Here is a 15673-nt window from a genome sequence, read left to right on the forward strand (position 1 = left end):
TCAATGATTTGCTTACAAACATTATTAGATGTTTTCCAACCAGCTTTTCCTCAGTCCCCATTCTTTCTGTTTTCTTGTTGTTCTTTTGTTACTGGGGGGGGGGGGAGATTTATCTTTGCAGTGATAGTAGCTGATAGATCTCCTCCTGGATTACAGATTACGTCTGCTTTGTGCTCAAGTCAATGATCTGTGAAATACATCTTGACAAAATAACATCAGTAACTGCAGAAAGATACTGGAGCTGACAACACTTTCACATTATTATCTCACCTTTTACCTTTGGTTTTTGAGCTCTGGAAATGTTCAGTTGATGCACACGTGTCTTTCTTGCATGTGTCAAGTGGATTCCATGCTCGCTTCACTAATAGAAGCAGTAAATGCAGTAGTTTTACAGCACAATGTTCTCGGCTGGGCTCTTCCTCTTGTTTTTGCCCACTGAAAGACTATTTTCCAGGGGTTTTTTTGTCCTCTGATAGTAAAATGTGTTGACTCTGTATTTTTTCAATCGTTTATTAATCACCACTATGAAACCAATGTATAAAGCGGTGCCAAAACTTTAGTCTTGTACCATTTTGTTCCATTTACATCCCAATTTTTCTCCAAGGTGGCGTAAATGGTTCTTCTCCTCTATCAGTGCTCAGCATCAACTTCAAGGCTCTATGGTTGTTTTTTGAAAAAGGTTATTTATTTATTTGGTATATTTATATCCTGCCTTCCATTACCAAAGCCATATTGGATTCCCAGGTGTCTCCAGTTTAGGCACTGGCTAGACCCAAACCTGCTTTCTTTCACGAGGAGTCTGCAATCGTGTACCATCAGGCTATGCCACAGGGCTATTTATTTTATCCCGTCTTTCCCTAGACAACTTGGTAAAGGAAAGCTACATAAATACAATTTGGGAATGCAGCAAGACAAAGTTTAAGACCAGGGCTGGCTCCAGGTTTGAGGAGAGCCTCTACAAATTGCCATCTAGTGGGGATCCCTTTTGTTGATGCCCCACTGACATAAGAATGCCCCCATTGCTGGTGAGATTATCTAGTTGTGGTGGGCAGAAGGACAGCAAACGCATGGCAACTGGGCTGGGGGAGCAACTATATATATTTCCCACAATGCCCCTGATGTTATGTCACTACAGCAGCAGTGGGGAACGTGCAGCTGTCCATATGTTGTTAGTCTCCCATCAACCACTGACTAAAGGTCAGGAATGATGGGAGTTGCCCTACGGTAATATGTGAAATAAAAAGGGTGGCATCCCCAGACCTGCTGTGAGTCTAGAATTTTAGAGTGGGAATCAACACCACACTCTTCCAATTATTCTGTCTGTGCAAGCATACACCTTGCCAGATAGGAGCAACATACATCTCCTTCCCTCAGTGCTGTTTCGTGGGTTCTCCTGACCTGCCACCCCGAGCCAGTTTCAGGGGGTGCAGGGGCATGTGGGGAAGAAGGGAGAAAACACTGAGCAATGACTTCCACTGATGACACTGGTTAGGTGAATCCTGCCTGTTATGTACTGAAGTTCTCATCCTGGGCCAGCAGGGGGAATACTGTAGATAGTTTTCACTCAGGTCCACATATGCAAATAAAGAATTGAAAGTGATGTTCAGTGATTGGATAGTTACAGAAAGTTGTTACTGTTGCTTTGTAGCTGAGCTCTATATAAGCAGGTTGGCTGAACCCTTCAGTTCAGTTCTGTTCTGGCCTGTGAATAAACAAGAGCTGTCTGAAGAATCGCTGTGTCATCTGATATGTTCACCCACAACTTAACACTGCCCATAACTTTTAATAATCACATCAAATTTAGTAAAAAATAATAGCAAGATTTTTTTTTTTGAAAAAAAGGCATCGTTGATGGGACCTGGCAGGGTTCTAAGTCTCTGACAGTAGCCTAAAGACACCGTGTTGTGATGCTGGGGATAGTTCTGCACACTTACTTTTATTCCTTTTTTTAACTCAGTAGGATTTACATATTTCAGTGGAGGGAGAGCTCCATGCATAGGGTTTGGGGCTTGGCATAATAATGTCACAGATTATACCTCCTCTACTATTGGGACCTTTCTCCTTCCACCCTTCTTCCTTTGTACCAGATGTGTTATTTGCCAACTAAGGCCAAATTCATGTCATGAATCTGACAAAAGTGTGCTCCAGCACACTGATAACAAAGTGTTTTGGTCGCTAGTGTATGGAGGTCTGAAAGCTGGCGACCAATCAAATGTCCCATCAATTGCAGAATCTAAATGGTCTCAGTATTTCATTTCTATATTTAATGATCTACATAGTAAATTGAATGAAAAGGAGACCAAAAATAACAAGCTAGATAAACTAAAGGAGTGGCCAAGGGTGAAAGAGGAGGAAATTAGAAAGATAATTAATAGTTTAAAACTAAAACTGGGCAAGTTGCCAGGGCCGGATGGTTTACCAATATAATTATTTAAGACATTCATAGATTCGTGGGCAGAACCCCTAGCTCAACTATTTACTCTTATTGGTAAATATGGAATCATCCCTGAAATATGACTTAGATCAGGAAGTATTCCAATCTTCAAAAAAGGTGATCTGAGTGAACCAAAGAACAACAGACCAATAAGTCTACTGTCAGTGATAGGGGAATTCTATGCTAAGCACCTTTTACTTAAATTACTTACCTGGATGAAAAATCTAAACTTACCAGGAAGAGAACAAATTGGTTTTTCCAAAGGCTGCCCTATCTTAGACCATTGTCTCATACTTACACATTTGGTTGAAAAATATAGAGTTCAAAACCAATCCAATATTTTTGAAGCTTTCGTTGATTTTCGTGGTGCCTTTGATTCAGTTGATCTTGTGATATTGTGGAAGAAGCTTGTAGAGTTAGGAATCAATCCACGCTTGTTAATCTTAATACAGAAATTATATTCCTTTAACATCTGCCCAATCAAACCCAGTGCCAAAGTTCACTTCTCTTCCGACATCCCTAATATGAAAGGTGTAAAACAAGGGTGTATTATTGCCCCTTTTATTTTTAATTTATTTTTATCAGATCTTCCAGAGCACATTCAAAAAATAGAATCACATGCCCCCAAAATCAATCAAAACCCTGCCCCACTGTTACTGTATGTGGATGATGTGGTATTATTATCACTGACGAGGATAGGACTGAAACGTCTTTTACTCTCCCTGGTTTCCTATTGTGAAACCAATAAACTCTCAATGAATTATGAGAAGATAAAAAATCTGGTCTTCTCTAATTCCTGGAAATTAGAGAAATGGAAAACAAGAGGACAAGAAATCCAGCAAGTAAAGATCCAGATATATTGGAATTTTATTCCAGAGCAACTCAAGTTGGTCAAACCATCGCACAAGTGCTATAAAACAGGCAAAGTGTACCTCCTCAGCAGTAGCTCGTTTTTATTTTCAGGAAGGTAACCAATTTATAGCAGCTGTTATTCAAATTTTTCAAGCTAAAGTGTCGTCCCAGTTACCTTTTAGGATCCCAGTATGGATACAAGCATATACGGTAATAGTGATTTAGATAAGATACTCAAGTTTCTTGAGAAATATCCTGGGGCTCCCAAGTTCAATCATGTATGAGATGATGTGTGTAGAACTAGGTATACACATGATAGAATACTGGGTGTGGGCAAGCACTAAAAAATACCGATTGCATTGCCACTTCCGTTGCCAACCTTCAAATCTGGACACTTATAAATCCCGATGGTTGCAACTCTTACACAGCAAAATCAGATCTATTGGCATTGACTTGGAATTCTTGCATAATTCAAGTGAGAAATATATTTATCATAATATTCAAATCATACAAAACTCGATGTTTTGTTTTTCAGTGTCCCTCAAATCATATTAAGGGACACTGAAAAACAAAACATCGAGTCAGCTGTAAATAAAATTTGCTCCCCCAAGTTTTATGGTTTAAATCCAATAGGGTCACTTATATTTCAAAATTAATAATTCCAGTCTAATGCAGGGCCTTTACGTTAGCCCGACTGAATGTTTCCCCCTCAGCTTTGGTCAAGGGCAGATATTTAAACATCCCCAGAAACGATAGGCATTGTGGATGTTTTCTGAATGTGCTGGACACAGTAGAACACATTCTTTTTTACTGTCCATTATACAACCAGCTACACAAAACATGTGCTATCACCTTTCCTGGGTAGTCTAACACCATGGCACAAGGAAAATATCAGATTCGTATCTGTCTGACATGAACCTGGAAGTAACTGCAAGGGTGGCTGAGTTTTTATCAATAGCATCTCTTCAGAATGGTGAATGGCGGGAAGAAACTGAAATGAAAATCCTCGTTATTACATATTTTTACATGGCTGTTTATTTGTATATATTCTAAAATGTTATATATGGACATTTTATGATGGCCTATATTTGTAATGCCTAATAAAGGTTTGGCAAGGCTGCCAACCTACATGGCCATTCTTAAGGGATTGGCTGCATATACCAGGAGTCACTTCTGAATGGAGATCAGGTAGGGCAGCCATACATCTGGATTTTCCATCCGTGGGGAATTTCCAAAATGTGGTGCTTTCTCCTGGATCTAAGGCAAGCCAATAAAAAATTCGTATTTTCCAGCTCAACAATTTTTGTAATTTCCTTTTTTAAAAAAGCTCATCTTCCAAAAAAGAGGAATCCTATGACAATCCTAGATCAGGGCTGACCCGCCTATGAGGCAAGGTCAGGCGGTGGCCTTGGACGGCAGGATCAATGGGCCCAGTGGACCCCAACATATAGCTTTATTCCTCTCTTGTTCCTGATGTAGATCTGTACTCACCCCTTCTTCCCCAGAGGGGAGGAGGGGGCGCCATTTGCAGTTTGCTTTGCCTCAGGTGCCAAAATGCCTTGGGACGAACGGCTCTTGTAGAGATGCTAAAGCATCTGGCCCAGTTGAAGGCTGAAGTCCTGTCACTTCCTAGGGAGCAGTAAGCCTCCTTGTGAAGGGGCTGCAGTTACAACCTCCCAGGGGTTATGTATGTGTAAAGCTGCACTGTGAATCTGCGTGCCTTCGAAGGCGCCTCAAGTACAGACCAGCTCGGCTTCTCCTCAGCCTTTGTACGGCCTTAGCGCGTTCTTACCTAAAGGCCTTTTTAAACCTTTCCTATTGGTTAGCGATGATGTAATACGACAGAACATACGGGCATTTTTCTCTCTGTTCTTTCTCCCCCCCCCCCCATCCTCCGCCGTCCTTCCCGTTCCTGGTAAGTACTGGAGAGAAGGCCGCTCCAGCGCTCAGCCAATCACAGCGTAGAGGGTCTATTGTGGCCTTGGGGGGGGGGTGGAATAGGGAAGGGCTACTTGCTCGGTTGCTTTTCAAACACCGCCTTCGTTCTCATACCCCGCCCTCCTCCCCCCAATCGATGTGCAGGGATTCACGCCTGCGTCCTTGGCTATTTGAGAAGCTTATTATGAAGGACGCGGAAGCTGCCGAAGATAGGCAACATTCGCAGCCAATAGTAAGAGGGGAACAATGGAGGTGGGGGGGGAAATAGGAGGAAGTTAGCGTTTGGTAAGAGAAAGGAGTGGGGAGGGGCGGGAGAAGAAGTTAATTGGCACTTACTTCGACCAGTGACATTCCATACTGCATAGCCTATGTTTTTTTTAAAAAAATATTGCGCATAGGTGAGGACGGCGAGCTTGGCAGACTTGATTGGCAACGACAGCAGCCAATTGGTACAAAGCTGAGACAGAGGCGTACACCCAACGGGCATTTGTGGAAATAAGCTGGCGAGTAAGTGGCAAGCGAGCGAACCAATGGACAACCAAGAAGCGAGAACCTGACAGGCAGGATACCCAATGGGGATGCGAGCCGAGGGCCGCGCATTGAATGACGGCCTCTGCGGCCAATGGCAGAGGGCTTCTCACCCTTCTCTTTTGCGTGTGCGTGCCGGCAGGACCGAATCCACTTTGAGGCTCTTGTGTGAAGGGAGGGGGCGCTCTTCCCCTCCCCCCGCCCGGTGCATTCTGACGTTGCGCGGCGGGGAGGGACGGCCCATTAGCGGCCGCTGGGACGGGGGCTCCCAACATGTCCGTGCTGCTGGCTTCGCTCGGACTGCCACAGCGGACGACCGCGAAGGGAGAGGCCGTTGCGTGAAGAGGAGGCGGAGGCGGGAGAGACGGCTGCTGCTGCTGCTCCTCGAGCTGTGGCCTAACCTCAACCCTAGTCGGGAGAGACGGAGGCCGCCTGCGCGCGCGGGCAACTGGGGGGCTTCTAACCGAGCGGCGAGCTTGCGGCGCCAGGTACAGGCCCAGGCCGGTTCCGCCTGAGGGAAAGCGGGGGAGGGGAAGGGAGGGGAGAGGCTGGCGGCGAGGAGGAGGACGGGGCCTCGTCAGGCAGCAGGCCTCGAGCGCGGGTTGGCTGCGGGAGGAGGGCGGGAAGAGGGCGGCTTGGGTTCGGGCCTTCACTCGGGGGTTAGGCCTGCGCTGGCGTTACGGGCGGCATCGGCGGGGGCTTCTGCGTACTGCGTAGTTCGGAGCGGGAGGGGCGAGGCGAGGCGGCCGAGGAGCAATGGCTGGATTTGTGGCTTCGTTGTAATACTCCGGGTAAGAGGAGGGAGCGGGGCGAAGAGAAGGGGAGCGAGGATCCGGCGATCGTTGGCCGGGGTGGCGGGATGGAAACGGGTGGCTGGGCGGGCGGCAGCGGGGGGGGGGGAGAAACCTCTTCGTCTCGCGTCTCATGGCAGATCGGGCTGAGTGGGAGGGGAGGGAGGAGCTGCCGCCGCTTCTGCTTCGGGCCTCGGTGTAGGATGTTCAATTTGGGATTGGGCGTGGAGTCGGGCTGTTGAAAAAGGAGAGAGGCCTGAGCTTGATAGGGGAGAGGTTGGGATGCCGACTGGGGAGGGAGAGGTGGGGGGACGACGACGACGACGGTCTTCTCGCCATTGTCTGAGTTAACCCCGGGAAGCAGAGAGGCCTGCATTGACGGCGAACTCCCCATCCTACCCTCCTAAAAATCACTGTCTGTTTAAGGCCCCGTTATTTAGTTCCCGTCCACGATCACAAAACACACTGCTGTGGGTTTTTTTAGAATTCACTCCTTCAGCCTGCTTTAATTTTTTTTTTAAAAAAGGTTGTAAGCACCCATGTCCGAACGCCTGAAAGTTTTGGACTTGCTGCAGACCGTTAAGATTAGCTGAAGTGGGCAGTTTTTCGTGTTAATGTGCTTTCTGCACAATATGAGGCTAACCTTTTCTTTTGCGGAAAGGACCTGGCTTTTTGGGTTACCAGTGACATACGCTGGTTATAGTTTCGATCCTGACCATGTCAGATGTAGCAATGGGAAGTATCAGTGGGGGATACTTGTACCTGTAGGTGACTGAACTGGGGTTAAAGTTCTGACTCGGCTTATGAAATTTGCTGGCTGATTTAGTCTTCACTATTTTCATATAAATAATAGTTACTTATGTGTTAAAAGTGAAAACATAGTATAAATATGTTTTAAGGAAGGCAGTCTGTAGGCTTACATCATGTTCCGCTTATTTGAAGGTAGGTCAAGTGAAAGGTGCAGGATTTTGGATTTGGGTCAGGGTTGAAAAACTAGTGTGGTGGATTGAAAATTAGGAATTGGATTTAAATTATGCTCGGCTATGAGAATTGCTTAGTTTAAAGAATGTAGTCCAAACCTACAAGATTAGTAAAGGACTGGAGTAAATTTAAAATGCCCTGAGACTGTGGGCTCTTTGGGGGCTGGGGAATTATCATTTCACTTGTATGCCTTTTTTTAGCAGTAGAGGATGGAGGCATCAAGTATTGCAGGCCTACATTAGTTGTATGAATGTTAAGATATTAGGTCAGGAATATGCCCTGTGACTCTGTTTATTTGCTCTGTATAGAGAGGTGCATTTCGTACATGGAGCCATCTTAATGGAAGCTCTTGTAGAACAAACTAGGGAGTAAGCCAAAACACTTAGGTTTTTGTGCAAACATCCTTCATATCATTGTGAATGTAGGTCCAGTGCTGGATGACTAGAATCCTGTCCCCACAGGATAACATAACCTGGGTGAAGAGTGGGTAAGAAATTGATGAACTGAGTGCATTTGCCTGTTGGACCAACCCTCTTGGTGTAGGGTTGTTTTGGGTATCTGGCCATATGTAAAACCATCAATGGCTATTCTTCTCACTTCTTTGTGGCTTGACCTACAATTAGATTATGACAGGTAGCAAACACTTTTAGACAGTCACATGTGCCGTGGCTTCTACTCAGAACTTGGGTGCATGCACAGCTGTTAAGCACTCTTTTGCTCTTTAGTGGATGCCTACTTTGAGCAAGGTAGAGGACCAGCTTCCCCTTCCACTGGCATACTGCTAGCTCAACCCATTAACACATTGACTGTCATTCAACACATCAGTTTTCCTTCTTGAGTGAACAGTGGAGGGGGCCCTCTTGTACCACTCGGATTTGACCTCAGTGATCCTTTAGTTGCTAATTTCCTACTCTACTGGCTCCCTAAGGGTTAGGACTAGGTTCTAACATCATGCACTATTTGGTACATGAAGGAATGGCTGTGTAACTCACCACAGCTGACCAGACAAGTTTGTTTTAAGAGAATAGCCATGATCCACTTTGCCATGTTGAGCTTTATGTTCCACTGCTTATGTTTTTTAAGACTGTGCAGGGCTGAATATATCATCAGTAGAGGATGCGCCTGGTTGCGTGGAGGCAATTTTTGCTTGACACACCTGATCAACCTAGTCTTAAAGTGGATAATAAACTGCAGTAGTAGTAGTAGTAGTAGTAGTAGTAATAGACTGCTCTCTTATTGATCAGATAACGGTATGGGAAATATGTGTTAGCAGTTAACAGGTCACTATATGGAAATATGCATTTGGAAAGACAGGAAGTGCAATTTTCCGTGGAACAGGAATATTTGGGAAAGGTTGCTAAATAGGTGAAGACTAGTTTTTAATTAAACAACTTGGCTTTAATGTTTTCAGACATTTTGATTAAGAGTGTTCAGCTTAGCCATGGAAAGCCAGGCTCAAATCGCTGCTCATGTCTGGTGGCTTTTGCTAAATTATGGTTTATCAGCTACCTCCCCAGGGTTTTAAAAACAGTCACTTGCCAACATCTCCCACTTTGTAGATTGTATGGCTCCCTCCTTTGTGATTTGTCTCTGTGGTCATGGGCTGCAGGAAACAGGCCCATGGGTTAACACTGCTGGGGTATCTGCTGCTATTCCAGTATTCACCTTTAGCTGAAATTGGGTAAGGGTAACAGGCTTAGGCAAAGTTATTTACCAAGCCTGCCTAATCCTTCCCCTTGCTGCCAGCTGTGTACGCCCCCTTCCCTCAGTTGCCTGTTACGACTACTATAGATTTCTAGCCGTAAATGGATAGGAGAGGCTGTTCTACACAATCATGGTAGCACTGTTGTTTTTTGTTCTATTCTTTTCTATTCTGTGTACTCCTTCCATAATGGAAAGTTGAGAAATATAGGCAGACTAAGCTGCATAGCTTTTTCCACCTGGCCGGGGGGGGGGGGAGATCATTGCAATGGAAGTGAGAAGAAAATTCTAACAATTGTCCATTTATGTGGTGCAGTTGATGTGCCCTAAACAAGCAGGTAACTGGGGATCTGTAGCTTTATGTTTAGGCCTGAGTTATCCTAGTGCTGGTTCTTACCTGGGAAATCCTGAAAACTTAGGTCTTACACAGACTTTAAAACTGAGGGCCTAGGATACATGTCTGTGTTCAGCTGAGCTTGTGCTTTTTACACCTCAGCCTGGATAGCTCAGTGGGTTAGAGTGTACCGTGGTACCTCCGGTTACAAACTTAATTCATTCTGGAGGTCCGTTCTTAAACCGAAACTGTTCTTAACATGAGGCATGCTTTTATTAATGGAGCTTGTTACCAGAAGCATTCGTAAGGAGGACGGTACATAACCCGAGGTTCCACTGGAGTGCTGATAATGCCACGGTTGCTGCATATTTGGGTTGGACTAGATGATCCTCAGGGTCCCTTCCAACTCTTTTGAATCCATGAACCCTATTGATAATATGTGTGAATATTATATGGATGCATGGATGTGGACAAGAAGAATGTGGCAATGGAAGTCAATTGCTGTGGAGTTTTGCCAAAGCCTAAGTACCATCTTGCCCATTTTAGCGCTTATGAATGTTTTATCTTTTAAGCAGAGGGAAAATTGAAATGGCTCAGAAGCTTGGTTCCTTCCAACCCCTTCCATCCCTCAGCTTTGAACCCTAACATACATTTTCTCTCCTTTCAACCACTTCAAACCTTCTTTACTTAGTGACCAATGTTAAGGGTGGAGTTATTTTTAGCTCAATGTTTAATAAATTTTGTACTTCATCTGTATCCTTTAAAAGCACTGCCAATTTCTCAGAGCCTAAAGGCTAAGTATCAGTTTTAATTCAGTGTTGATTAATATTATTCATTGAAAGCTACTGAAAGTAGATGGCCCATTGTTCAGTCATCCTTTTTTAATCTATGCAGACTTTGCCTGGTTTTTTATGGTTGAAATTGAGATTGCAAGCTCCTTGGTGTGCCTTGCTTACAATACTCTATAAAGCACAATATGCTTTGGATTATAAATAATAGAAATACCTTCCAGTGTTTCAAAGAGGTTCAGGCTTTGGCAAGTCTCCATGTGAAATAAGTTGTGTAAGAATGCATGACATACAATACCTAGTAAATGTACCAGTTGAAATTTTTAGTGGACTAGTAAATACCGGTATATTTGCATAAGTAGCTTATATATAAAGTAGGCCAGAAATATGACAGATTCTGTGGTCCTTTGGTGATTTCAGTTGACCACTTGCAGCGTGATATCTATCCTCATGGCGAGGAAAGTGCTTGGCCAGATGCTAAACAAATTCAGTTTACCATGTAGTTGCAACCATGATACAATAAATGGTAAAGGAGAACACTATGTGTAGTAGTTGGAGAGTAGAGGTGAACTTTGAATAAAATGTATGCTAAATATATTAATAGGAATTGGACAGTTGGGAAGGTAGGTAAAAAGTAAAAGCCTGTTCTTCTCATATTCATAAAGTTTTAGCCTGAATATTAAGAAGCATTTTCAGATACTGAGACACTTGGCCACACATTGAAATTTGGCCACATATTAGGGAGCAACATGGTATGCACAGGATTTGACTTGAAATATGAGATGGCAGCAATAATAAAATTCTATGTATTTATAGCCATAGACCTAGCTTGCACATAATACTTAGCCATGATTTGTTTAACAAACCACTAGTTAACCACAAATTGTCAAACAAACCTAATTCTCCAAAGTCTGATTTGTTTTCTGCCTGCTATTGCCTCATGCCTTTGTAGGTTGGGGTGGCCATGGTTAAAGAAGGATGTTAGGTTCATGCATAACATAATAGGCTATAGTTAAAGCAAGCCATAAGCCAGCAACAGACTGTGGCTGCAGATCTCGTAACAAGCTATGATTTAGCAGTATGTGTTAACCAGGCCATATTCTGTATTTGAACAATATTTCAGAGAACTGTATATGAAACTTGGCGTGGAAGAACGGTTAAATTAATTGAGTTCCATGGAATAGTGGGCTGATATGTAGTCTGCCTTTCCAAATCTTTTGGAAATTTATACAATTTAGTTCTCTAAATGTGTGTTTGTGGTGGAATGATTTTTCTGCTGATCTTTGTGTAATATATTTATACCCCACCTTTCCAGCAAGGAGCTCAAGCTGATATACATGGCTCTTCCCATCTCCATTTTATCCTTGCAGCAATGCAGTGAGGTAGGCTAAGCTAAGAAAAGGTGGCTGGTCCCCCACTGAGCTTTATGGCTGATTGGAAATTTGAACCTGGATCTTCTACGCCTTAGTCTAACTGGCCCTACCATGCTGGTAGGTTGTTTTCCAATGTCTGGTAACAGGGTGACATTTAATTCACAGCTAGCTAGTTAAAGGCGGCAGCGGGGGAAGGAATCCAATCTTCTCTTTAAAGATTGCCTCTTGTTGAAATCTTCTGCAGGCTCTTTGTCTTTTACCTCTCACCAGTGGTTCCGCTTCATTCTAGATTGTGCGATAAAGAGTCAGTTGTGGTATTTTCTAATATGGCAGAAGTACTACTATTTTAGCACTCTTCTCAGTCTTCTAACCTATGATAGAATGTGGAGTCTGAACATAAAAATCTATAGCAGCTAGGATATATATGTGACCTAAGAGGTTAAAATGATGGAGTCTAAAGAAGGAGAATAATATTAATAAAGAGCAAAACAAGGGATTTTGTGAAGAATTTGGCACAACTGAAAACATACAAGATATACTCTTTTTTAAAAAAATGATATTTATTGAGAATTTTAAAGTTACAAAGAAAAAAGAAGGAAAAAACAAGAGAAAGAGAAAAAGAAAGAAAAAAGTAGATAAAAGTAACAATTACAAATCAATAAAAACCAAAGTCAAAAACAAAAAACAAAACGCACAATGCATCAAAATCAAAACGCCAAAAATAAACAAAAAAATTAAAAACAAATCTAATATTCCCAAATCCTTAACTTTCATTAACTTATTTCATCGACCTCCTCACACCTCCCTTTTTTGTATTCTAGTTATTAATTATCTCAGCAAATCCTTTGCATCTTTCACAATATTCTGTCATTAAATTACCTTAATCTATTTTAACCTTATCTTACCATAAAAAACCCTAAAACTTAAAACTTAAATCTTATTTATACCAAATTCTTTTAACCATAACATATTCTTACATAATTCTTTTTAACATTCCTGCTAAAGCCAAATAATTTCATTCCAACATTTTTCTAATACTCATTAATTTTACAATACTTTTCTAAATAAATTTTTAAAACTTTCTTCCAATCTTCATCCATCGTCTCTTCTTCCTGGTCTCGGGTTTTGTCAGTCCTTTCTATCCTATCCATCTAGTCCATCAACCTGGTAACCTTATATCCCAGGCTCTTAAGTCTTTTCCATGTCCCTTCCGCAGGTCTTCTTCATGTTTATACCCATACTTTACTTTGTCTTCTGCTCCTTTCACTCGGGGAGGCTCCAGCTTGACAATATTTTTGTCCCTTCTCGACAAGTCAGCCCCTTTTCCATAGTCAACACTGAAATCCATGTGGTATTTAAAGGCATGTTTCAAGGTCCCTCCAAAGTTAAGGGCCCCCACAACTCTGAACTCCCCCCGGCCCAAAGCCAGACTTGAAAGGTCAAAACATCCCTGCATAGGGGGGTCCATCCAGCCCCCCATCTCCAAGCCAAACAGAACTCCATCTCTCCAAATCTGGCTTTTTCCAGGTTCATTCGTCAAAACCACCAACTCATGTTCATGCTGGGCCACAGCTCCCTCCATCTCTGCCACCTGAGGTCCACCAACAACCTCCTCCCTCATCTGATCTGTCAAAGCACATTCCTGGATTAATTCCTGAGTGGGTTCTATATAGGTACCCATTGCCTGTCCAAAATTTCCGATCGCAACAGTCATCAAATCCATCTTCTCATGTAACTGTTCCAATAAAGCACTTGTCTTGCAAAAGGCAAGCACCAGAGCCTCTGAGCACATTCTTGTTCAAGGTCGAAGTCTGGTCCCACGATCTTTAATCTTTACAGCTGCAAAGCTCCCCAGTTCGACTTTAATAACAGTTTCACAAGCTCCCTCAAGGGGAAACAATTTCTATTTGTATCCATCTTTTTTTATTATTATTAAAAGCAGATCTAGCAACAAAGTTTTCCTTTTTCAGATATTTTGTCGATATTTTGTTCCTTTTAAATGCGAAAGGGAACAATGGAGTCAATAAGTTTCTCTTCTTTTAACTATCTGTCAAAAACGTTTGTCCACAGTCAATGAACTTCCCCAAAACGTCTGTCCTGATGTCAGGTCTGTACTGTCAGTTGAAGAGAAGGGAATTTTTTTGGCACACAGAGACTAGGTGAGAACTAGAACAGCTGTTAGGTTCCTAATATGTTTGGAAATTGAGAATTTGACTGCTTCCAATTATACTGCATACTGTCATGTAGTGACATTTACATAAAATACTGCATGTTTCCTGACTGGCCCTTTGCCTGCTATAGGCATCATCCTGTACAGTGGTGCCCCGCAAGACGAATGCCTCGCAAGACGGAAAACTCGCTAGACGAAAGAGTTTTCCGTTTTGGAGGTGCTTCGCAAGACGAATTTCCTATGGGCTTGCTTCGCAAGACGACAATGTCTTGCGAGTTCCTGCTGGTTTTTTCCCCTTTCCCCCCTTTTTCTAAGCCGCTAAGCCACTTATCAGCTGATCCGATCAGCAGATAAGCCGCTAAAAGCCGCTAATCCGCTAATCTGTCAATGGGCTTGCTTCGCAAGACGAGAAAACCGCTAGACGAAGAGAATCACAGAACGGATTCTTTTCGTCTTGCGAGGCACCACTGTATACAGTCTTTGGGCTACTTTATCATTTACCCAATGTAGATGACAATGCATCATTTTATTGTGATCCTGTTTCTGATAATGCTGCTGTCTATTTAAAGAGGTTTTATGAAAGTTCATAATGCAGGTTAAAAAATACAAATTAAATATGTAGCTTAGTAACAGCAGTAGTGTGTTAATAAATGTGTATTAATAAACACTTGGGTGTACTTAAATAAAAAAAGTCAGTGTATATTTAATGCATGGATCTGGGACAGCTTATGCTGGAAACAGTCAGGTTTATAAACGTGCTCCAAAGCATCCGAAGAACATGTGCAGGGGCTTTGGAGGCACTTGAAAAAAGTAGGCTTGTGGTTGCTTCTGAGTACAATAGAGCTCATTTTATTGTATATACTATTAAGCCAAAATCACTATTTTAATATTGAAATGACAATTATAACTTATTTTTTAACGTCAACACTTCAGACCTGCATAATTGCAGGTAGGTCTTATTTTGCCAAAATAACACCATCCATGCACAACAGGAGAGATCAGCAGGCTTGGGGGAATTAAAAGAAATATAACCTCCTGCAGCAAAACTCTAGAAAAAAAATTGAAAGAAGAAAAACCTCCAAAGGGCCCAGTGAAGACTGAGCCACAGAAGACTGACTGGCTGGGGGAGGGGAAGCGGATAGACTGGTGATCTTTTGAAAGATGCTGTATTTCTAAGTGAAGGGTATGGTAGGAAAGGATTTGCACGCTACCAGGTCAACCTGTAAGTGAAATTTTAGATATGTTGAGGTCACAAGTTACTAGACCTGTGAAGTGAAATTTTTTCATCCCACCCTTTTTTCTTAAAAACTTAAATCAAAACCCACTACTTGAGTTTGTGCTAGAATGAGGGGATCTAAAGTCTCTTAGAAATCAAATCTCTCTGCTTGGCGCCAAACAACAACAATAAAAACTCAAAGGATAAACCCTTATTGCATATTGAAACACCATCACTAAAAGGAATAATTAAGTAATAGATTTATATTTACAGTATCTGAATGAAGAACAAAAATAAAATACAGAACACATGCATCCTCCTGGCTCTGACTTTGTATTTAACATAATCACAGAAGTGGGTAGTCAGTAACCTTGTATGTTTTGAGTCTTTTGATTGGGTCCATGTGGTGTTCCCACTGTATCGCTCTTCTTCCCACCAACAGAACTCAGATTCTCTGATAAAAAGATAACTTTGCAGATCTCTCCCTACCATATTATTTTCCTTTAACATCAGACTAATTTCCCATCATATTCCAGTAGACTTTGCAACTAAAACTGTTTGGAATGC

The 15673-nt window shown here is 42.4% G+C and overlaps 1 protein-coding gene and 1 long non-coding RNA gene across 9 annotated transcripts in view; one reads left to right on the plus strand and one right to left on the minus strand.

The window, feature by feature from the left end:
• Positions 1-428: 428 nt before the first annotated feature.
• Positions 429-5455, minus strand: LOC308584217. 4 transcript variants are annotated; one of them, XR_014006656.1, is made up of 4 exons: positions 4778-5455; positions 4139-4277; positions 2733-2953; positions 429-1702 (listed from the first exon to the last, which is right to left on the minus strand). It is a non-coding gene; the product is annotated as an uncharacterized lncRNA (long non-coding RNA). The 4 variants fall into 4 exon arrangements; XR_014006654.1 differs by having other exon boundaries at positions 429-2953; positions 5079-5455; XR_014006657.1 differs by having other exon boundaries at positions 429-2953.
• Positions 5456-5891: 436 nt separating this feature from the next.
• PPM1B (protein phosphatase, Mg2+/Mn2+ dependent 1B) overlaps positions 5892-15673 on the plus strand; it is a 45009-nt gene continuing 35227 nt past the window's right edge. The window contains exon 1 of one of the 5 annotated variants that reach the window (XM_081188683.1): positions 5892-6240. The gene's annotated coding sequence lies outside the window, so the exon portion shown is untranslated. Of the gene's footprint in view, positions 6241-6415; positions 6544-15673 lie in introns of those variants that run through there. The other 4 variants (XM_081188681.1, XM_081188685.1, XM_081188684.1 and 1 more) reach the window with 4 other exon arrangements.

The sequence above is a fragment of the Podarcis bocagei genome (assembly GCF_964188305.1).
Source record: "Podarcis bocagei genome assembly, chromosome: 3".
NCBI classification, from domain to species: Eukaryota; Metazoa; Chordata; class Lepidosauria; order Squamata; family Lacertidae; genus Podarcis; species Podarcis bocagei.